Source organism: Cottoperca gobio, chromosome 15 (genome assembly GCF_900634415.1).
Source record: "Cottoperca gobio chromosome 15, fCotGob3.1, whole genome shotgun sequence".
NCBI classification, from domain to species: Eukaryota; Metazoa; Chordata; class Actinopteri; order Perciformes; family Bovichtidae; genus Cottoperca; species Cottoperca gobio.
In genome coordinates, this window is record NC_041369.1 from 21,746,755 (window position 1) to 21,769,774 (window position 23,020).

The 23,020-nt window shown below is 44.2% G+C and overlaps 1 protein-coding gene across 2 annotated transcripts in view; it reads right to left on the reverse strand.

Annotated features, from left to right (window-relative positions):
• cdh11 (cadherin 11, type 2, OB-cadherin (osteoblast)) overlaps positions 1 to 20,417 on the reverse strand; it is a 79,677-nt gene extending 59,260 nt beyond the window's left edge. The window contains exon 1 of one of the 2 annotated variants that reach the window (XM_029449342.1): positions 19,972 to 20,417. The gene's annotated coding sequence lies outside the window, so the exon portion shown is untranslated. Of the gene's footprint in view, positions 1 to 6,008; positions 6,159 to 19,971 lie in introns of those variants that run through there. The other variant, XM_029449343.1, reaches the window with a different exon arrangement.
• Between the last annotated feature and the right edge of the window lie 2,603 nt (positions 20,418 to 23,020).

The following is a 23,020-nucleotide window of genomic DNA, read 5'->3' on the forward strand; positions in this document are numbered from 1 at the left end:
AACAGAGACTAAGCGTAACAAACAGTTCTCCTCCGTTGTAATCAGCGTCTGTGTGTATTGTGACACGACAGGAAGTGTCCTTTCATGGCGTGTCACAACAAAGCTAGGTAAAGAAACACAGAATTTATATTAGCAGTAAAGACCCTTTGTGTAGAGGCAAACGTTCCCGTGCATCATGATGCTTCAGAGAGCCGCCTGACATCAGGGAGGTCAAAGGTCAGGGTGAAAAGGTTGAAGAGTGTGAGCTGCCAATCACCGTTCAGCAGGAACTAACACCGACGAAGAAGAGACCGTAAAAAGACCAAGCGTTTACACACTCGATTTGTTTGTCAGCCGTTTACTGTGTATGTGTGTGTATGTGTGTGTGTGTGTGTGTGTATTCTCTAACCTCCTACTGTGTCTCCCTGTGGGTCCTGCACACACACACACACACACACACTATTACAATAAGTGTCCCATTTTACTGCAGTTGACTGTAGTGTTATGTAAATGAGTGACGGTGCTGGCCTCTCTCTCTTCCTCTTGACTACATTGTCTCTGACATCCAGCCTGCACTAATATGTAATGGTTACAAGTTATCACCAAACACTGTTTCAATAACAAAAGCTCTGCCTCCTCCAGGACCACCCGCACTATCCTGGCCTTCCTGCTGACATTTCTCACAACGCTTTGCCCCTATTGGCTAACATGCACTTTGTTTTTGTGACATTTTGCTAATTGCCGTTACTAGTTGAGAACAAGGACACTAAAAGTCTCCACCTGTCTCGAACATGCAACAGCACAGAGAGATTGAAGGCAGGTTCTGCAGAGCATCTAAAGATTGGGATATCCTAAATAGGGCTTCAACAACCATTACTTTCATTATTGATTCATCTGCATATTATGTTCTATCAGAAGATAGAAAAACATCAAAAAACTACAACTAACCCTGAAGATATTCAGCTTAATATGATATAAAACAGAGAGAAAAGCAGGGAATCTCCATATTTTAGAGGTGGAAAAGGTTATAAATAAATAAGAGTGAAATGAAATCACACCAGAAGAAGAAATGTTTTTGAGCCATGTGGACTCCTTTTATACAGGAAGTAAATCGTGTGGGAGGTCAGAACTACAAACAGTTCTTTATGTTGCATCGTACAAAGCTTGCATTACAAATGGATGGTGTTTTTTGTGTGGGTGCATGAATCAACACTGATAACTATATATATATACACTGTATATATGTATATATATATATATCACCTGCAATTCTGTACTGATGCTACACTTATTTTTGTACCGCAATGCATATCAGTGTGACCTTTCCACTGGTAATACAATGGAAATGAGGCCAGTGCTGAACAGGGGAGTTTCTTAGCATCTACAGACTTTGATAAACAGGTGAGTACCTGAGATGTGAAGGTGAATACACACCTGAGACGTGAAGATACAAATATTAAACTGTGTATTAAGCTGCCAGAGCAGAACACAGACATGAGTACTGTGTAACCCACAAAGTATTAATTTTTGATCTGGCACAATCAATCATTTAAGAAAAGATTGTGTCACTTCATCCTGACACGCACTGAGTGTAGTGGTTTAGTAGAGAGGTGAGATGAGGAGACAGAAAAGCAGTGATGTGAGAGGGGGAAGGAAAGAAGTAAGAAAGAAAACAACAAAGCAAGAGAATATGTGAAATCTGAGACATAAACCCAGACGTTGCTTTGCATGTTGAACCAATCAACAAGGCCAGGAATAGCTCGGTCCTTTAGCCAGAACCACACACAAGCTCGTGCAAACTGAAGAACTGGAAAAGTCATCAAATTATGAATCTGAGAAAGCCAATGAAAAATGTGTGTGTGTGTGTGTGTGTGTGTGTGCAGAGAAAAGAAGAAAGAAAGCCAGAATTGCAGAGCAGGTAGTTTGAGTGTGTGTGTGTGTGTGTGTGTGTGTGTGTGTGTGTGTGTGTGTGTGTGTGTGTGCGTGTGTGCGTGTGCGTGTGTGTGTGTGTGTGTGTGTGATTGCTGTCAGACTGTATTTGTCTCACCAGAGCTATTCACAGCTGGGACACTGGCCTCACACAAGGATGAACAAGCAAGGCCAGCACCACTACAATTTCCAGTCCTTGTTCTCCTTTTGCCTCATTTCTTCTTTCTATTCTTCGTCTTCCTCGTCGCCTATTTTTGTACCTTTCCTTCCTCGTTTGTCTCCATTTTTTTCCCCCTCTCTTTCTCTTCCCGTCACATCTTTTTATTCATAGTCAGTGAACCTAAAGGCTTTCAAAACGCTGACTACTATTATACATGAAGCAGCCACTACAGCTGCAATGCTCCTTTACATTATTGTACGCAGATACAATCTAAGTCTAATCTGTCTTTGAGCTTCTCAGTGGTGGAAACAACCTTTGTAATCGCAACAGCAGTCATTCACTTATTCGTGTGGGCTGAAAACACGTCTCATCAAGAACTAATAAAGTGTTTCAGGTCCCCCCCCCCCCCCCCCGTCGCTCCTATCTGCACTCGCCCTAATATGCTCTTATCTTGCAGCTAAAAAGCTTTTCTCCTTCACTGCTCTCATTCCTCTCCTGCTGGTCTGGCTCTTCGTACTACTGCATGCTCCTGATGTTTGTAATCTAGGAACGTTACCGTATTGTGCTCCTGCTATAAGTGTGTGAGTTGCATGTACAGAAGGTAAGCACACGCACTTTGGACGAGCATTCAGCCAGACGTGTGGTCCATGTGGTGGATAGAAAAGCTGTGATAGCCGATCCGCCTCTAACTGAGGTTTACAGTTCAAGACACCTGTGTTATTAGTGAGATAGGGAAGCAGGTATAGCATGTTGTGTGTGTGTGTGTTGAGGCTCTGCCAGTGACCTGAATTATACAGCTCTGCCTGTCTCTCTGCTTATCTTCCTGCTGTCTGTCTCTGTGTCTGTCCGTTTGTGTCTGTGCCTTCAGGCTTCCATCTTGTATTGTTCTGGACAGATAAAGAGATTGGGTCCATTGAAAAGAGGCTTCCAAAATCACTCACACACACACACACACACACACACACACACACACACACACACACACACACACAATCAGATGGTTCTTCGGATGAAAGGGTCATTGTGGTAGCACAGCTACAAATCCTGGCAGCACTCAGCACTCGACAGCCACACATGCGCACACACACACACACACACACACACACACACACACACACACACACACAACCCAAAATTCTTGTCGGACAAAACGTTCCTTGTCTTAAAACCTGAGAGTCTGACGAGCCTAAACACACACACACACACACACACACACACACACACACACACACACACTGCCCAGCACACAGGCTCATAAAGGTGGATTACCCTCATTTACAAGTGTGTGGCTTTGTGACGGAACCATTAGCAAAACTAGTGGAAACACAACCCAATGAATTATTCAGCGCCTCCTTAAGGGTTAAAACAGGCGGAAAATATGCTTGTTAAGATCTCAAAGTCCAGACAGAATACACGTCGAAATGGCAAAAGAGAGGAGAGAAAGAGTTGGTTGAATCAATCAGAGTTAAAGTATTAATTGTAAAATATATGCGGTGTACAAATACACATTTAACATTTAAAAGAGAAAGTAACAAAATAATATTTTTCTCCAAACGTTTCTGATGAAACATGAATTATTCAGAACGTCCTTAAGAGTGAAAACAGGCAGAAAACACACTTGTTAAGAGTTTTTGAAAAATACAAAAAAAAGGGGCAAAATGCATTTTTTTTGTTTTCAATAACACAAAAAAGCTCTTATTCTCACAGGTTATGAATAATAGAAGAAGAAACCTTTTATAAAAACAATGAATCATTTTAATTGTGAGTTAAAACATGTAGAAAATGATTTAACAATATATTGTACAAACGGAGAGACCTGAAGAGGACGACACACGTCAGAGAGAGAAGAATATACTTCATGTGCAGAGACATGAATGAGCTGATGAGACGTCACATGTCTTCCATGAAGACTGCACATCAGAAATCCTGATGATTACATGAGTCGCTGGCCTTGGAGAGCGAGCTAAATCAATCACAAACAAATCCCTCTCCCCACCCCTCCCCTCCATCTCCTCTTCCTCCTCCTCCTCCTCCTCTCTCCCCTCCCCTCATCTCTCCTCCCCTCCCCTCCATCTCTCCTCCTCTCCCCTCCCCTCCATCTCTCCTCCTCCTCCTCCTCCACCCCCTCCCCTCCATCTCTCCTCCTCTCCCCTCCCCTCCCCTCCATCTCTCCTCCTCCTCCTCCTCCTCCTCCTCCTCCTTTCCCCTCCATCTCTCCTCCTCCCTCTTTCCATCCACCTCTCCCCATTTGTTTTTAATCTCAATCCCTCTCTTCCTCAAACCTTCGATCTTTCTTTCTGTATCCATCCAGGCGTATATAAGTGAGTGTGGCAGGCCAGGTTGTGCCTTTGTGCATCACTGCTTTAGACTAACAAACCCCCACCCAATACCATCCTCTCTCTCTCTCTCTCTCTCTCTCTCTCTCTCTCTCTCTCTCTCTCTCTCTCTCTCTCTCTCTCTCTCTCTCTCTCTCTCTCTCACTCACACACACACACACACACATTCAAAAGGCCGAGGAACTTTTTGAGAGCATTGCCAGATGTTCCAAGCTTCATATTCATACAACCACTTCCTCTCCTCCTTTTTCCTTCCCTGTCTCCTTTTTCTCACTCATCTGGCCTTTTATTCACCCCCCCTCCCTAATTTATATAGAACCTCCTCTCCCTCTCCAATCCTTTTATTCATCTTGTTATTGCTTTTAAATCCTCATTATGAATTCCCCTTCCATTCGGTCTCCATTGTACACTTGCATCCTCCACTTTTCTTCCTCATCCTTAATTTGTTTGGATGTTTGTACACCGTCTTTTCTTTTCTCTCCCTCTTCTCCTCAGTTCCTCGTTCCCCTTCCTCCCCTTCTCGTCACTGTCAATGTGGTTCTATATTCTCTACTTGTCCATTCACTTTCAGCTCAATCAGCTCAAAACAGTAGCTTTTTGCTGCGTATTCATTCTCAATTATTCCCTAATAGTTTGGATATGACAGATGTGCCAACGTTTTCATCCTTCCTTTTCCACTCTACTCCCAAGTCTCCCCCTTTATACTATTCTATAACTCTGTCATTCTCATTCTTTGGGTCTTTCTTGATTTAAAAACTTAGCACATATTTCATAAATCTTTTCTCTCTCGCTTGAATTTGATGGTGTTTCTTTATCAACCATCTGCGTCCCTATTCCCGTCCTTTTCTCTCTCATTTCCTCTCCTTTTTTTTGCATTATTTCTTGCTTTCCTACCCTGCAAAGCACTCCCACATCTTCCTCCCTCCCCCCTCCCTGTCATTCTCTCTAGGAGGCCTATTGATTCTCCACTCGGGCCTCTCTCAGCCGTCAGAAGGAGATGGGATCCTTAGATGTCCCCAACCATGAAAAACTGATTCTATGTCTCCCACAAAAAGTCTTTGAGATACAGAGCACACACCCACAAATACTTTAATGGAAAACAGATGGGAGACAGAGAGAGATGATCAGGAAGGAGAGATGGAGGGAGCGAGGGGGGACGGATTTGCACACCTATTCATTTTTGCATCTCTTGAGGTTGCAAGCTGAGGCTCCACTTTATTATGGTTCCAGTCCTTATTTATCTCTCTTTCTTTCTCCGCTTTGCCCCCCAAATGACTCTTTACCTCCCTGACTCTCCTCAAACCATCCGTTTTGCATTTTCTCTTCCTGCATACATCTACATCTACTATTTTAATAATTTCTAGAGCTTTGTCACAGTGCTCTATAAGAAGCAATCACTTACATAGTCTGTACTTTTCATTCTGTTGCTGTGAAGCATAAGTCCAAGGTAAAAATAAATCAGCAGACGTGTGGCATAGTCATCTTTCCTTTTATCCCTCCATCAATTAAAAATCCCACCTGATCTCTGCACACGTTTCTTTTTCTGTCTGACCATCCAATTTGCATCCATTCATCCTTGTATCCCGTCATCCAGGCAAACACACCCAATCTCTCCAGAGTCCCAGTCCTCCGTCCGTCCGTCTGTCTCACCCTCCCTGCATTCATCCAAGTATTGATCGAGCTGTCCATGATATGTCATGGTGATTGACAGCTACTAATTGGCTTAATCCCACCCCCGGGGGCTTGTAGCTCTTTGGCTGATCTGGATACAGCTGTCCTATTGTCCAACAGCTGACACCGTGACCCTCGGGGGGGGAGACAGAGATGGAGAGATGGAGAGAGAATGATTCATTCATTTACATCGGAGCACATTCTTTCTCTATTCTGATGGACACATTTATGTTATAATTTCAACAATTGAAGACATCTTGGTCAGTTTATCTTTTCCGACACCACCATCACCAAAGTGCAGTGTGAGAAGGCTACACGAAGCAGCGTCAATGAGAAGGCTACACGAAGCAGCGTGAATGAGAAGGCTACACGAAGCAGCGTCAATGAGAAGGCTACACGAAGCAGCGTCAATGAGAAGGCTACACGAAGCAGCGTTAATGAGAAGGCTACACGAAGCAGCGTCAATGAGAAGGCTACACGAAGCAGCGTCAATGAGAAGGCTACACGAAGCAGCGTCAATGAGAAGGCTACACGAAGCAGCGTCAATGAGAAGGCTACATGAAGCAGCGTTAATGAGAAGGCTACATGACGCAGTGTTAATGAGAAGGCTACATGAAGCAGCGTCAATGAGAAGGCTACACGAAGCAGCGTCAATGAGAAGGCTACATGAAGCAGCGTTAATGAGAAGGCTACATGACGCAGCGTTAATGAGAAGGCTACATGAAGCAGCGTCAATGAGAAGGCTACACGAAGCAGCGTGAATGAGAAGGCTACATGACGCAGTGTTAATGAGAAGGCTACATGAAGCAGCGTCAATGAGAAGGCTACACGAAGCAGCGCCAATGAGAAGGCTACACGAAGCAGCGTCAATGAGAAGGCTACACGAAGCAGCGTTAATGAGAAGGCTACATGAAGCAGCGTCAATGAGAAGGCTACACGAAGCAGCGTCAAGCTCTGGAGCAAATCATTTTTTCAAAGACACTGTCAACATTCTTTTCCTTCTGCCCTATATTGGTAATAATATACTGTTGGTTTCATGTACTATGGAGTTGAAACACAGTCTGTGTATTCCTTGAAACATGGCAGCCAACGACTAAACTTAACGGTGAGGGAGAGGAGTGCACAGAGAAGCCGACATATGTCAGAGTCAGACAGTCGGAGCTTGATGGAGACCTCTGTACACTGGCAGCAGGTTTTCATCAAGTGCCCTGACGGACAGATCTGGCTCAAAGGTCAACACTTCTTTCACTGCGATATATGTGCATCAACAACCATCCAGCCAAAGTGTCCTTGAGCGAGGCAGTGTGTCGCTTGGGCTGAGATGGAAAAGAGAGAAGGAGGGAGACAGTCGCCCAAGAGACGAAAGACGCAGCCCGAAGCAGACCCAGATTAGCTCTGCTCTATTGAGGAGGCAAGGGGCAGAACACAACGTCTTAGTGGATGCCACTAAGCCTTTAAAGACCTCCCTACACCCCCCCCCCCATCCCATTTATCCAGTAACTGACACAGTTTTACATACACATTAGCCCATGGAGACCTTACAGGCCCAACATTCAGGTCGTGATCTGTTCACCTCGACGTCATTAATGGTTCCATAGCTCCAAAGCGTTTTTTATTCATAGTGATAAAGTGCAATGATGGATTTGATTTCAAAGCGGTGTGTGTGTATAATCAAACACTCTATTCCTTTTGTAGGTAAAGAAGGATAGCTAATAATTTCATAAATATGTAATAGTTCTCCTCATGTCAGCTGTTCAATGTTGGACATTACATATCCTGTGTTTGCACAAAGGATATGATTTGCAGTATGATTGGATTCTCGATTGATCTGACCTTTGGACCTGTCGCCGATACACCAAATACAACACTTCATCTCAACATGCTATTGATCTGTATGTGGCATTTGTTCTTGCAGTGTTTAGGCTTGAAAATGACAACACTTGACTTAAACAATGAAGCTCAATGAGTTGTACTGCAAAAAGCAAAGCCATTTCACTTTTTATTTTAATGGTTAATAACTTATTTTGGAATAACTGATACAGGTAGATGAATGAGTTTTGGTGAGTCGACAGAGCAGGGGGTGGGTAAGAGGGAGGAATTGATCAGCTATGTTGCGCACCATTACATCCACCATGCATGTGTAATGATCCTAATTATCTCTCTGAATTGCCCTCTCCCACCCCTCACCCGCAAACTGCCGACAAACACTCGGCTCAATGACAAACTGGAGGACACTGTGCCAAAACATCCTGCAAAAGGATACCCCCTGGATACCCCCTCCTCTCATTTCCCTCCCCGTGTTGTGTTCCCCCTGATCCCACTCTAAAGCAACGCACGGACGTGGTGGATACTTGATAAATACCCCCTTCTTCCAGCCCGACATGGTTGTTGAAGCCAGATCCCCTCCCTGCTTCCTCCAGGTTAACACAGAGAGCTCTTTGTAGTCCTGAGCTGCAATCACATACCTCAATGGGCTTTCAAACTTCCCTCTACCTAAAGGCCCCCATACACATCACATATCTCAACAAAGGTCCTCAGAACTGATGCGTGTTTGTCAATGCTCAACCATCTGGAAAAACCTATTTGAAGATATCAAATTGGCGATGCCTAAACGTCTTTGTGAATAATTGTCCCAACAAAGTGATGAGAGTGTTTCTGAAGCTTCTGCTAAACACCAGCAGTGGAGAGCAGCTGAACCTGCTCCTCCACACTCAGTGTAGGTTGCTTGGAGTAAGTGCAGCAGACGACTGAAACATTAAGTGAAAATGGAAATCCTTACAAATGAGACAAGTTTTGTCACGGCAAGACATTTTCTTTGATATATTTCTTTTCATCCGGAGAGTGAAAACGGATGACATGCAGCTCTTATTGCTCTAATCTGCTCTTAAAGATTGGTGCATTGCCTTGTTGAATAAAATATTAGCATGCTCCGTGAATAAAACATCAGAACTATTTTCTCATATAAAAAAGGTCAAAACAGATGTCTAGACAAGTGGGGATGTGTTTACCCCTTTATGCCTGCTCCAGTACTCACACACACACACACACACACACACACACACACACACACACACACACACACACACACACACACACACACACACACACTGTGCACTGTTTTACAGTAGACTTGTAAAGATTTTACTTGAACTTAATCCACTTCATATAATCTTAATCCATACTGTTTACTTTACCACCAAACCTGAACTCAAGCTAATGCTTCATCCGACTAAAACATTATCGTTGGAGGAAATCCCAGGTCTTCCTCTGGTTGTAGAGACACCTGGTTCTCATGAAGATAAGAGCACAAGGCATGCATGCTTAGAATTACACACACACTCAGACTCTCTCTCTCTCTCTCACACACACACACACACACACACACACACATACACACACACATACACAGAGCTCAGGGTGAACTTGCATATCTGACCTTAAGGAGACACATATGCAGACAGAGTGCCTAAAACGACTTGTATTTGTTGCTCTGGTGATGCTCAGGTGTGTGTGTGTGTGTGTGAAACCACATGCACGGACACATTGGAGTGACATGTGCACTCACACACACACACACACACACACACACACACACACACACACACACACACACACACACACACACACACACACACATGTACTGTGACCTTGTTTGTTCAACCTTGCCAGTAGAATATAAACAGGGTTGATGGCACTTGCTTTCATAACATCACAATAAAAATAAACATGGCGGCGACTAATTTGTCAGTCCACATAAACACTGATAACACATATGATGTAAGAAAATGGCTCAAAGCAACTGCTCCTTCACTGGATTCAAAAATGAACTCTTGACTTGACTATCTGAATACATACTGCCATTAAAAGCGTAACTTTATGCAGTATTGTAAACAATATCTGATGTCGGATCAGGTAAATGCTGAAAACATTCACGCGTAATAATAATAATAACCTGCCACTAACTCAATTTTCTAAATTAAATTGTATTTCCTTCGTGTATTAATTGCTGTGTAAAGAAAAGAGTCAGTGTCTTGTATCAGTCCCTTCACATCTCCCTATAAATAGCTTGGGCCTTCTATAGTGAAATAACAATTAGCCAGTCCTAGAGGAGGATATATCTGTCGTTCACGGCTTCTCCTTTCAATGAAAAGGTCAACGCCGTCACAGCTGCGACTGAAACCCAAAGGGACAGTGCAAGTGGGAGATAAAGGCGGACAGAGAATGAGAAATTGAGACTATTTAGAAGAAGATTTAGAGAAGATAGAGAAGCGAGTCAAGAAAAACGTACAGGACAGACGACACGAACGAAAGAAGAAAAAGAGGTCGCTTCATACGCCTGCTTCTCGATAAGTCTCTGAGTCATGGTCGAGGATTAAGGCATGCAGCCGGCAGAGAGATATCCTGGAGTCGAGCCGTTCGCGTGGAAAACAAAGTGAAATTAATACTGTTCAATGAAGAAGCAGCGGCCCCATTCAATCATGTTACACCATAATAAGTGTCATGCGCAATGACGCTTCGCTGGAGAGCGAGACCGAAAGGAATCAGACGGACATACAAAGGAGGAACGATGCTAAAGTGTGGGAGTTAGTGAGAGCGGGGAGAGAGCACAGCGGAAAAATAAAGGAAGAGGCAGAGGGAGGCGAGCGGAGAGAAGTTATTATGGTAAAGAGGTCAACCTTGCAGTAATGCTCTGTCTTGTAGAAAGGGAAATATGCTTTTTGTGTGTGTGAACTATGTGTGTGTAGAGTGCACTGTTATCTCTGTGTCTCTCCCTCTGTGTGTGTGCATGAGACATCATCTGCCACTACACCATCGCATCAGAAAGTGCGTTTAGTCTCGGACTAAGACGGTGGTTATGTAATCTAGAGGCTTCTTCTGTGGCGGCAGAGTGTGTGAGTGAAGGTGCACAGGACACTGGGACGACGTCATCCTTCAGAGCACACCTTCAGCAGGTTGTTTTTTGGAAAGTGGCTCATTAGTAAACGCATTATGTGATGAGAAATAGGAAAGCGTGGAGGATTTTGGAGCCTTTCCGATGCTTGATTAAGTAAACATTATATTAAGCGATAATACCAGAACATGTATATCTATCAAACGCTAGACTGAAATATTAAATATAAGTCCTAGGTGGGTTTATTTTTGGATTTTCTTCAGGTGAGTAACTGTGTTCTGTCTATCTACAGCACAGCTGGGATACATGGAGATGAGAGGAGGGGGGAGGCATACTAAAGAAGTGGTGGAGGGAGGGAGGAAAGAAAGGAAAGAGGACGAGACAGGAGAGGATGAGAACTCCTCGATAAGTCCCAGTGTGATCAAAGCGTTACTTTGACATCAAGAGCCTTGCCAGCATGCTGAGTGGTTAGTGCTGGAGATGCACATACACACTTGAAACTTTTAAATATGTGTGACGAAGAAGCCCCTTCTCATATCCACCCAAGTCTTACTGATACACACCGATGGATAGACTGCATTCCTACAATCATTCCCCTCCTCATGGTTTGGTTCTCATAGCTGACAAGAAACATGAATTCTGATTGTGTTTCGTGACTCTCGCTCGCTTTAAATCACGTGAATCATGGGTAATAACCCCGTCGCCGAACACCCACTCCCTCCCAATGCTACCCACAATGCAAGCGAAGGAATGAGCCTCGACTTCTCTCAGTCAGACTGTCATAACAAGCTCCACACACCAGCAGCAGACAGGAAAAAACAACCGTGCTCTTTTGTGAAGAATTGGTTGCCATGACTCTATTTTTGCAACATTTCTCAAAATAATACAACCAACCACCGGTAAATCTGTCTAAATGGTATTGCCATAACTTTTCACGTTCCTGGGAAGGCACCGCAGTAAACACTGAAGGCTTCACTTTGTAGGAAACACTGTTGGAGAATGCCTCTCTCACAATGGGAAGCCAAAGATGCTAAATAAATAATGTAGTTAGAAAAATGCAGAGCTGGTAAACATGGAGATTAGGCCATTTATTTCCACGGAGAGCGTTTTTACAAATAGGCGCCACAGCGCCGTCCTCTCACCATGACATCGGACACCACACATCATAACAATTTGTCGTGCGTTCTGCCCTCGAGCTATAAGTTAGGGACGTTCATTATGCAGCTATTTCTGTCCTCTGTGCACTGCACCACTCGATTTAATCCCTCACTTTCCTGTTTGTCTAAACTCTGGCAAAACAAAGGAAGAATGTGCGTGGAGGGACGTATGACAAATGTTCTTGGCCAGACGGAGGTCACAGTTGCATGTTGTTTTTAGACCCATGAGCCACCAGGGCAACATTCTCTAGTTAAACGATCTATCAGTCTATCTGCTCGTCTCTTCATCCACCGCTACGAGGCAGAGTCCTCTATCTAACCCTGCTCACGATCAGATAAGCTCTATGCAGCATTTGCTATTTTGGCTGACCACTGAAGCTATATGTATGTATGTGTGTGTGTGTGTGTGTGTGTGTGTGTGTGTGTGTGTGTGTGTGTGTGTGTGTGTGTGTGTGTGTGTGTGTGTGTGTGTGTGTGTGTGTGTGTGTGTGTGTGTGCATGACAGATTGTTCAGCTTCTGCTCCAAACATCACTGTGTGTGTGTGTCTGTGAACTCTGCAAAAATATAATTTCTCTTACCAGACGATGCACACCTGTTTGGAGCTGATCTGTCAGCCGCTAACATGGACAGAACACACACAAACACACTCATGAATACACAAACTGAAACTCACACACACTGTAACACGAGGCTGTAACCGTCTGTCCATAAAGTTCACCTTTACAAATGTGTTCCATCAGCAAAATTAACTCGCTTCAATTAACATAACCATGTTAATTATGGTAATCCACAGCACACCGTCTGCAGATACACACTCAAATCTGTGTGTGTATGTGTGTGTGTGTGTGTGTGTGTGTTTGTGTGTGTTTGTGTGTGTGTGTGTTTGTGTTTGTGTTTGTCTGGCGAGCTTAGCGGAGAAAAATGATAGATCGAGAGAGATAGAAGGATGAAGTTGATGGAGAGAGATGAGAAAGATGAAAGACGAGTTAATTGAAAGAAAATAAATAAATAAAAGTTTGATAATCAATCATTCCTGACATTCGTCAAGAGCAATTTGAGGACATCACTTTGTGTTATTGGAGGTTGTGATGGACGTTTTTGCAATTTCTCATGCATTTCATAAACTAAATGTTGAAACACAGGATTAATCAATAATGCAATAATATGTGGTGGCAGAAAATGTGAGAGGATGAGAGGAGCGAGAGAGAGAGAGAGAGAGAGAGAGAGAGAGAGAGAGAGAGAGAGAGAGAGAGAGCGAGAGAGAGAGAGAGAGAGAGAGAGAGAGAGCTCTGAATCGCTGCTCCATTGGTGGCTCCAACACACACACACACACACACTGTTAATTATTATCCTGAATAATGAGAAGCAAACGACTCATTAAATCTCTCCTTGACCCGCACGCAGAAACGAGCCTCTCTTCCCTTCTTCCTTTCTTTCTCACTGACGCTACTGTACTTCATACAAAATCTGTCAAACCAGAAGCCTTTCAGCTGTGAATTATTAATTGGCATTTAAACTAAACCCCGACAAATTTACTGACCCCAATCTGAAGTAGTTTTCTTTTTACCAAACTGATGGAAAGAATGCAAAGAAACCTCCAGTACTGCATATGTGAGATGAAATGTACTTTTTGACCTTCATCACATCCCTTTCCCTGTTTTCCTCCTGAATGTCGTCTACTAATGCAAATACATGCAGTAACAAAACACAACCTTGTTTCTCACTCATGAGACCACAAACCACCTGACTGCACCTAACGACTGTCACAGAAAACAAATTATACTGGATAACACAGATATGCTCTCACACACGCACACACACACACACACACACACACACACACACACACACACACACACGCACACACACACACACACACACACACATATAAAAACCTGCACAATACATACTCCTGCAAAATCTCATGGCCGTTACATTAGCCTTCACATACAGGCAGAAAGCTTCCGTGCACACGCACACACACGCACGCACACACACACATGCACACACACGTACACACACACGCACACACATACACGCACACACACAGACACACACACATGCACACACACACACGCACGCACACACTCACACACACACACACATATAAAAACCTGCACAATACATACTCCTGCAAAATCTCATGGCCGTTACATTAGCCTTCACATACAGGCAGAAAGCTTCTGTGCACACACACACACACACACACGCACACACACACACACACACACACACACACACACACACACACACACAGGGGCTCTGATCGATAGCGCTCTCTATATGGAGTAATCCATTCTCATTGTAATCCGATCAATACCCCCGTCAACGCTGCCTTCTGATCATCGATAGTGAAATCGATCAAATCGCTGGTTGATCCTGAATAAACATTGATCCAGGCTCCAGTGTTATCACAATTACTCCACAGCCTTATCATGTGGCAGTAAATCCACACGCTCCACTCTCTCATGTATGGGGAGAAAAGGTCACACTGACTGAAGAGAAAATTCAGCTGTTCGTGGAGAACAAGCGGCAAAGCTTTAACATTAAGAGCCCCCGCATTTCTGCAGCAACCTCGGGCGTTACGCTCTCAGGAGGAGAGGCGATAAAAAGCAAATCAGTTTTAAAAGTTGACATTTAATTGACGCTGGAGTGTTCCTGTGCCGCCACATGTTTGCTGCGTAATTCCTCTAAGTGGTGTCCTTGTTGTTTACTGGTATTATTTGTGGCGCCGTTTCCTGTCTCTGAGTCCTCGTGTGCATCCATCCAGCTTATGCTTGTGCTACTTAATGACTTCAATGTGACTTTCCTCATCACACAATGAGAGCACGGGACGTGTTCATGAATTACGCTGTCACCGGTTTGTGTCTGTGCCCAGACGTGAGAAGCACGTTCCAGCGCGCTGACTTCACGTTTCATTTCATTCATTGTTCTTGTCCTTTTTTTTTATTTTTCAGGAATACAGAGATTCAATTAAATCTCAGCATGCAGTCAGTTGAAGGCCTAAAGACGCTGTCTGTGTGTATACTTGTATTTATTAGAACCGTGTTTGGAAGTGTGGAAGATTTAGCGTCTCCACTTCATTACTCTTTCATGTCACCGGAATGTCGAGCGCTGGCGGACTGAGTGAAACCACATGAGCAGAAGACAAAGAAAACATACAAACCTCGTGCTTAACGGCCTGAGGAAACTAAAGCCAGGACATGATACTGCCGGGAAACTGTGTCAACCACAGTGAGCCACCTGTGCCCCCTGCACCCCTCCCCCACCTCACCCATCGTTAAATGCAGACAAATCAGCCCCTGTCTTTTCTTTTCTCTTGAGGGCAAGTAAAGAGATTAAAGGTCAAAAACAGTCATTACTGACTCCGTCATTTAATCTGTTTGAGGCCGGAGATTAGAGTTATAATCTAATCGCACTGCAACGGGATATTATACATCAGGGTAACATCTACCTGGCTTCACGGTGTCTGAGTAGAGAAGGAGAACAGGGACACAAACGAAGACTGGACGGGAGACTCAGTGCAGGCAGAGGTTGAGACGGATACAAAAAAAAGAAGAAGAAATTCAAAGGCTGAGGTTTAACCAGCCGTCCTTTACTCTGACTCTGCTTTCTCTCCGACCCGTGGACCCCGGGACCGGGGCAAAGCAAAACAAAACGGTGCGGAGGCAGGAGGGAAACTCAATTCTCTCTTCTTTCCTGCTCTTCCCCCTTCTCCCTCTCACTTCCCTCTCGCTCTCTGGGAGGTAATGTACATCTGAAGGTAACAGAAGCCAGTCACGGTGTACATGCTTATCCAGACAGACTAGACTGTGTGTGTGTGTGTGTGTGTGTGTGTGTGTGCGTGCGTGCGCGTGCGTGTGTGGAGACTGCAGATTGAATCCTGCATCCCTGGGGAGCCTAACTACCTCTCCATCTCTCTGACTGGCCCTCTCAGAGAAAGGGAGGGGGGGGGGGGGAAGCAGAGAGTTGGAAACACACGGAGACCGAGAGAGAGATTTGGAAAGAGTTAGAAAGAAAGAGCAGAAAGAAGAGAGAGAGAGAGAGAGAGAGAGAGAGAGAGAGAGAGAGAGAGAGAGAGAGAGAGAGAGAGAGAGAGAGAGCAGAGCAGTCGCTGCAGCAGCAAAGCCCAACAGCTCCCTCTGTCGTCTCTGAGACAAGGTCTAGCTCCGCTCATTCCCCCCCCTGTGCTCCTCTTTCTATCTTCTCTTTGAATCTTTCGACATTTCCCTCCGTTGGTCTTCCCAGATTCTCTTTTTCACCCAAATAAACTAATGTACAATGCCACGATTTATGAGAATGGAGCAGCTGGCGGCTAATTACATATAAATATAACGATTACAGTGTAATAAATTAATCCCTCTATCTCGCTGGCCCCCCTGCTGAGCTGCGTCACTAGTGTTTGCAGTCAGTTGCCTTTTAACTCATTCCAGTTGGCAAGGCTTTATTCTTTTTCTGTTTCTTCTTCGAAATTCATTCTTGCACATTTCAAGAATGTGGAGAAAAGTCGGCACAACTTTGGCCGTACAAGCTTTGAAAGTCAGACCTGACATAATCGTACCCGATGAACTAAAACTATCACCTGCATGTGTTGTACATCTTCACAAATCACTCACAAGAACATCAAGACTTCAAATGTTACGTCTCTCTGAAACGTTTGAAGGGGAAAACAGAGAACGGGCTGCAACTAAAAATCAATATTTAGCTATTAACCCGGACTCAGCTCAGACTCACCTCATCTGTTTATGATTCTTTACAGTTGTGCACTTATTGTACACTCCCAACAAACACAATGCAATATGTAACCTTGATTACAGCGTGCAGAAACATCATTCACTGGCCTAGTTGTGTCTTTTCAAACATAGCTGAAGGTGTGTGTACGTTCGCAGGTTTAATTATATAAGGAACACAGAGCCATGAAGCCCAACGTTTCCACTGTCGGGTCCTGGAACCGCTTATCCGACACATCTGACGACGTCACTGTGTCGCTGTGTCGCTTTCTGTGCGATTACTTGGCTGAACATCAGTGAGATGTGCGATGCCTCACCCGGCCCGCTTTCATCTGTCATCCTCACCGGTGTTCTGGTACGAGGGGATTATGCGCGTCCGTCCCGCTTTATGAAGTACACACGCACTTTCCTACACAATCACACTTCTGTAGGAACTTTAAAGGGAACTAGATGTTCCTTCCTGAGAAGTGACGACACACAGTTTCTGGCTGCAGGTCTGGTTTGTGCTCCGACAGCATCTCAAAGATGAAATACAGTCCTGATAGAAGTCACGCTGCCCTGCTCGTCCCCCCCAGGAGTCATGTTTTTTGGCTCCTCTTTCTTGCCTCTTGATCCTCTCTTCTGTCCTCTTTTCAAATGTAAATGCTATGTGACTGAAAAGCTGTAGCTAGAAGAATTAATTAGTGAATTAAGCAAACATCATGAAGCTGAAATTAGGCACTACTGTGGTGCTATTTACAAGAAGAACACTTCAGTGGAGCCACAGTGAGACGGCTCTGATGTTGTACAGCGACTTTAGGAAGCAGCAACTCAAGAGGAGAAAGAATTAGGGACATTTTCTTCTTGTAATGTGTGGCCACACAGTGAACTCACAGAAGCAAAAGAAAAGGGGATTTTTTTGTTTCTTCTCTAAAATACTGACTGGTCTGTAGGCTAATTAGGAAAAGGCAGGGGGCGAAGATAAACAGCAGGCGCTGTCTGAAAAGTAACCACATAATAAGGAGATGTGGAGGAAAACCACAACAACAGTGTTACAACACTGTAAATACAGGGGAGTCATAAAAAAGCTTTTCACCTGCGAGAGTACAAGAAGTTAAAAAGTGTTTTCTACTTAACAAACTGGAGCGAGTACCTCTGAAGGGCTCTGTGCATATGTATCTCTATTGTTGACTTCTTCTTTTTAAAGGCACTGCATGAAGCAGCTCTGCAAACCAGCCGAGCCTGGCCTGTCGAATAAAATACAACAGCAAATGATTTTCTCAATGGCTCCCACAAGACTGAACAGAGAGAGTGGGGTGAGGAGAGATGGGAGAGAGCCCCGGGAGGATGAAGTGCAGAAGGGGAAGAGAGGTAGAGGAGGTGGGGGAGACATTTCATAGAGCAACAGTGTGGGAGACAGAATGAGAGAGAGGTGGAGAGTGAGAGGGAGAGAGATTATTGCTTGAGAGCAGCAATCTCGAGCTGTGCCATGAATACCAAAGAGCGCGCAGCCCGACAGTCAACGCCTCTCTCTCTCTCTCTCTCTCTCTCTCTCTCTCTCTCTCTCTCTCTCTCTCTCTCTCTCTCTCTCTCTCTCTCTCTGCTCCCCCGATGAAAACGCATCGGAATTGCAGCTGCCCAAATTATACACCGATATCTCACTTACTCTCCCTTGAAAACGACTCATCAGCAGCTCAGTACCCCATGCATCCATAATTAAACATATAAGACCGGCATGGTTTTCAGTAGATTTCAGCAGATGTGTGCGCAACAATTAAAAGATGATCTAATGTGGCTCCATTGGGACGCAGAGTCAAACGCACGGACCTAATTGAGTGTAGAGTGTGTCTGAATGACCCTACGGGCAACTGATATGTATACAATATTTTATGCAGTTTCACCAGCGCTGGCGCGCATGGAAAGGGCAAGGACGCAGCTCTGGATGAAGTACTAAAGTGGACTGAATACTAACTACACCATATGGTCTGTAGGGATTCACATTTCCAGATCTTAATTCCACACAGAGATAATGAGCCCTACAAAGAGAAGACAGTGAACATATGACGTAAGAAATACAATAAAAGAAAGAGGTTAAAGTTGATCGTTTAAACTGTAAAAACACTCAGGAGATGGGGAGTCAGGTAAAAACGCTTTCTGGGAGAAACAGGCCTAAATGCGAAAATAAGAAATAAGAAAAATAAGAAAAGAAGTGTCGTCTCTTTTGATTTATTGAAATTAATTCGCTCCTTTATGAATGATGTGATTTGACCGTGAAACACACACACACACACACACACACACACACACACACACACACACACACACACACACACACACACACACACACACACACACACACGCACACACACACATCAATCCCATGTTGACGGTGATCCAAACAAAAGTTGTGCGTCGCCGTTACGCGGAGGCGCCGGGAGGCACCGAGACAGAGAGAAGAGAGCCTGCACCGAGATTAGCCGCTATACGTGGCCAGACACACAAGCATACACACACACACACACACACACACACACACACACACACACACACACACACACACACACACACACACACACACACACACTGTCGGACGCGCACACATATGCACGTCCGCAGACGAGTGCAAAAAAAAATGCAGACACACGCCGATACACACTGCGCTGGAAATGTGAAGAAACACAGTCTGTGTTTTGTGAAAACCGCACAAATCCAACCGTCATCCGGTGGCCCCGGGGGCCGAAGAAAGTGTGCTCTGTTGCAGCCAGCAGCGAATACACTCACATTTTGTTACCATCGCTAATGCGCAAAGACTCTGCGGGGTGCTCGTAGCTTATTCCTTATTTTCTCAAACCTATGGAAGTCTGGCATCCTCTCACAGTTATATATGTAATGGCTGTTTGACAGCACTGTGTCTGACTAATCCAGAGTTGAGCCAGAATCTCCCCAGCATCCCGGGAACCGAAAGATTTCACTTCGGTCTCTCTCGCCTGTTTTACGCTCATTAAAGCCTCCGCAGAGAGAGAGAGGCACGGACAGTGAGAGGACAGAGAAGCAGACTGGGGGAGAAAAGAAATGAATGGGACTGTGTTGAGGTAACAGAGGCAACAATCCCAGTCCTTTAACTCAAGCGGTCCTTACCTTAGAAGTGAGACTCCGTGCGCAGCCCGTCTCTCCAAGGAAATTCCCCCAATACATACGATCACTTCTCTCAACAAGTATTGCTTCTGTTATCAAATGTCCAACACATCCACTGATTGAAAACCCAGTTGTTCTGTTTGTGTGCGCTTGGAGAAGAGGGGGTCAAAAAAACAAACAAACCCAAAATGTTCTTTCTCCTATTTTTTTTTTATCCGCTGGAGCGCAGAGGGAAAATATTAAACCAATCAAGAGGGTTTAAAGATGAGAAGAAGATGACAGACAGAGCTGTAGTGCGTCTTGGTAAGGTTCCGAGGTTGAAGTGATGGAGAGGAGTGGTGATGGTGGTGCTAGGTGTCGGGAGAGCAAAGAAGGAAATCACCGTAGCTTCCCTCCCTTCTCCTGGTATCAAATCCGGTACCGACAGCTCCGTTTATCAGTCCTCTCTCCAAGAGCCTCGGAAGCGGTGTGAGGGAAACTGAGCGGGCGCGCAGCAGCAGCAGTAGCAACGAGAGAGGAGAGAGAGGGAGGGGGAGAGAGAGAGAGAGAGAGAGAGGGAGGGAGAGGGAGAGAGAGAGAGAGGAGAGAGAGAGAGGGAGAGAGAGAGAGGGAGGGAGGGAGAGATGTCGCTGCCGATGGAGGGCGTTGGAAACTAGAGTAATCCTCTCTCCTCACTTTCTCTTCTCTCTGTATATTCGGGCTTGTTATAGTAATCATAAACTATCTTGTTCTTATATTAACATTTATGTCATGGGGATTTGGGAATAAGTGGTGGCACCACATACATTATGAATATAACATAACTGAAGTGCACATTTGACTTCAACAGATCTGCTTGATGGGCTACAGAGGAACATACATGCATTTAAATGTCTGCAGATGTTTCTGATTGTGTTTGTGCTGAGATGTCTTGTACATAATGCAGAAGTGTCCAGGTCCAATCATTTCCCCTTTACTGTGACACTGTGCACCGCTTCAGATCGGAATCCAGACTGAGACGCTGCAGCAGAAGGAACCCTGCAGGAGGGTCACTGAATGCAACAGTTGCTCTTTCCTCATTGGCTGAGAGAAGCGTCCAACTGCTACCAGCGCAGAGTTAGAATCTCACAGGCAGCCAATGAGAGGAGAGGAGGGGAGGGGCGGCTGTGGAAGACCCTTCTTTCTGAGACCTGATTGGCTTAATAAAAGTCCCATTTAAAATAGCTCCTGGCCAATGATAAAAGAGCTGGAATAAACTCCTGGAAGAAAAGAAATCACGCAATCATCATAATCATTTGTGTCAGGTGAAGCAGATGGTTTATGACTCGCTCCATCTATGTCTTGTATTAAGTAAAGCCACACTTTTTATTTATTCATGCAGTTATTTGAAGTGTCTTGTCTTTCATAATTGAATTCATTTTCTAACTAAATGTATCTTTGCAGATGTGTGTCAGAGACGTACGATGCTTGCATGTGGATTATGTGTCTGTATTACAGATTTTCAAAATAAAATACCCAGATTTCTCTAAATGCAGATCAGATTAAAGTGATTGATATAAAATAAAGACTAAGTTAAAAAACAAATGTCTGGTGTTTTGACTGTATTATCTGTGCTGCAAATGGTCGTTCTTAAACGGGCTTTCCTCCTGGAGTTTTGTACTATTAATGTTTTCAAAAGCATGTATTACTTACGGATTATTTCTATGATCATATCTCTCTTGGAGGACAGTTTACTTCAGTGCGTTCCATACAGAGGAAGTTCAATTACGGGGTTTTGGCACAACATCTGGAAACAGAAGCAAACAGGTAGTCTTTAGTTTTGAGTGCATTCAGTTCAAAAGCGAGATACGTGCATGTGTACAATATGGAATTGAGGCACAATGGTGTATGAGCAGGTAGCTTACACATTGGAGCTGTTTCAGACTGTCCTCGAAGAAGAACGATAGCATCAGTCGTTTCGGCAAAGAGCCCAAAACCCCAGATGTTTATGTTCAGGTGACAAAGGTGAAGTCATTATGATGATCATTTTAGAGCGTAGGGTGGATTGTTGGGTAATCTTTAACAAGGTAGATCGCTGTTTGTTTCCCATTTCAAACCGACAGTCAACGTCTTTTAAAAACAGGACTTTGATAGTTCCATGGTGTTCATGTCTATTAGTCCGTTATTATTTTAATCACTTCATTAATTTAACCACGTTCTGTGAAGACGGAAGTTTATTTTGAAAAGCCGGTATGCATGTAGCGATGGAAATGGCCCCATGTCTAGTTTACTAACCAACTAAATGGTTTATAAATCCTACAGTTTGGCCTCCTGTGGAACTCTTGCTGTATCTCAAACTGCAGCTCACTTCAGCATTTCAGGAAACTATTTCTAAAAAAAAAGCATCAATGCCAGATGGCAGTTTTGAAAGGCTGAAAGCTGCAGGCAGTCGTCTTTGTAAATGTCTGTGTTCTGATAATGCAGAGGTTTGAAAAGCTCAGATACGCTGCTCATTTGCAGGAGGGCCAGCAGGGGCTTTCATTCAGCGGGGAACAGTGGATGATAATACACATTTTCATTATGGCATTCAGCAGGCCTTTATTACTTTGGATGCAAAATGACATAATTAGATTAAGATAAAGGGCAGGTTGTCAAGTGTAATTAGAGTATTTTTGGTCACAATGAATGAACATGTAAACAACTTTTTAAGGTGTCTGGTATGCAGATAGATGAAAATGAGTTTCAATAAATGAGTCAGTCTTTGCATGTATTCAACATAATTAATGCACATTGACTTGTAGCGCACAACCCGATCTCTTCATAACTCCTTATGTTTGTTATTCTGTGCAGACGCGAGGGGCAGCGAGGGTAATGCTAAAGACTAAAAGAGGAATTGATTATTTCAAAGACAGAAGAGTTTCATGTTTTTTGTTAAAGCTAGTATGAACTCTCACCTTTCTTTGCTGGTGACGAGTGAGAACAAAACTGTTCCACCAGCGAAAGCCTCAGAAACGCTAAACAACAGCAACTTAAAGCTACGCTCAAAATCACAGAATACATCCGAGTGTAGCACTATCACGAAATATTGTGTGTA